This window comes from Rhinopithecus bieti, unplaced genomic scaffold (assembly GCF_001698545.2).
Source record: "Rhinopithecus bieti isolate Rb0 unplaced genomic scaffold, ASM169854v2 scaffold_1467, whole genome shotgun sequence".
Classification (NCBI taxonomy): Eukaryota; Metazoa; Chordata; class Mammalia; order Primates; family Cercopithecidae; genus Rhinopithecus; species Rhinopithecus bieti.
In genome coordinates this window covers 4,112,693-4,114,457 of record NW_016803692.1, presented here as the reverse complement: position 1 = coordinate 4,114,457, position 1,765 = coordinate 4,112,693, and the positions used below count along the sequence as shown (strand labels likewise).

Below are 1,765 nucleotides of genomic sequence, written 5' to 3'. Positions count from 1 at the left end.
GTTTCACCGTGTTAGCCAGGATGGTCTCGATCTCCTGACCTCATGATCCGCCCGTCTCGGCCTCCCAAAGTGCTGGGATTACAGGCTTGAGCCACCGCGCCCGGCCTTTAAGATGGTTATTATGTATCACTATAGATAGCTAAAATTTCTTGATCTAAAATTTTCTAGAAAATAAAGGTTATTTACTTTACATTGATCTTTAATGTTAGTATTAATATAGAATGGTCCATACCATCAACTGATGTAAGTGCAGAATGGATATCTGAATTTTCCACTGTGTAATTATTCACATTTTTCCTCCTCTAGCTGCTTATCACCACTATCTCCTTACTTTTTCCCCCTCATTCTTTGTGCTATTCCTGCTCTTTTTAGTGCTTAACTGTCATGCCTGTTGTTTTCACCAACCAATTACAATATTCTGCTAGCCTTGAGGTTATCTGGTCTGATCTAAACATGTATTTTTACTTTATGTCTTAAACTTGTCCTATTGTGCCTGCATTTTCAGACATTTGCCTACAAAATCCAGATTCATTTTGTTGCCAGTTGCTTACACTTACTTACCTAAGACCATATTGAAACATTATTTCTGTATATTATCTTGGAAAATATTAAGAAACCAATTAAACTGATATTTTATATCTTTTAGACTAAAAATTTCAATTTCTGAAAACCAACATCACTGACTTTTAGACTACTGATGTCGGAGTGGTTTACAACTAAATATATGGTGAAAATGGCTAATTTTAACCTCAAAAGTTCTGGTTTTCCCATCACTGTTGACTACCCACCTTCAAGAGAATAAAATTAAAAATGCAGTCTATAAGGTTGCTGAAAAAGAATTCAAAATATAGTAAGTACTAAGAAACTTAATTTTTCCTTATCTTGTTTTCTACCAGTAGATTTGTTTCTAATTACTACTTTATTATAGTTTTATCTATAATTACCTTATTTAACAAAAATATACTGACTGTCTAGTTAGTGCCAAATACTCTGCTAGGATCTGGGAATATAAAGTTAAAAATAATCCTCGACTTCACCAAACTTACAATCTAGTAAGAAAGATGAAATAAAAAGAAATAAGAGAAAAATTGGTACCTTTCCAAAAAACTTGCCCCAAATATATTTGTCATAGAAAATGTGGTATAGTGGCCAGGTGTTGTGGCTCATGCCTGTAATCCCAGCACTTTGGGAGGCCGAGGCAGGCAGATCACTTGAAGTCAGGAATTTGAGATCAGCCTGGCCAATATGGTGAAACCTCATTTCTACTAAAAATACAAAAATTAGCCGGGCGCAGTGGTACATGCCTGTAATCCCAGCCACTCAGGAGGCTAAGGTAGGAGAACTGCTTGAACCTGAGAGGCAGAGGTTGCAGTGAGTCAAGATTGCACCAGTGCACTCCAACCTGGGCGACAGAGTGAGACTCCACCCCAAAAAAAAAAAAAAAACCACAAAGGAAAGAAAATGTGGTATAGCAAGGATCTAGGAATTATACTCTCTCTAAATTGATTTCTCCATCTTTAAAGTGATAGGGGAACCAGCAGTAATTTTCAGTATTCTTAAAACAGAAAATGAATATCTAAAAGAAACATTTTAGTGAAAACTCAATATATAAAACAGATTTAAAAAAGGCTGTTCTGGGCCGGGCGCGGTGGCTCAAGCCTGTAATCCCAGTACTTTGGGAGGCCGAGACGGGCGGATCACGAGGTCAGGAGATCGAGACCATCCTGGCTAACACGGTGAAACCCCGTCTCTACTAAAAAATACA

At 37.2% G+C, this 1,765-nt stretch overlaps 1 protein-coding gene across 4 annotated transcripts in view; it reads right to left on the bottom strand.

Annotated features, from left to right (window-relative positions):
- The window catches only part of SYDE2 (synapse defective Rho GTPase homolog 2), a 45,610-nt gene that overhangs the window by 3,888 nt on the left and 39,957 nt on the right, over positions 1-1,765 (bottom strand). The window lies entirely within an intron of this gene.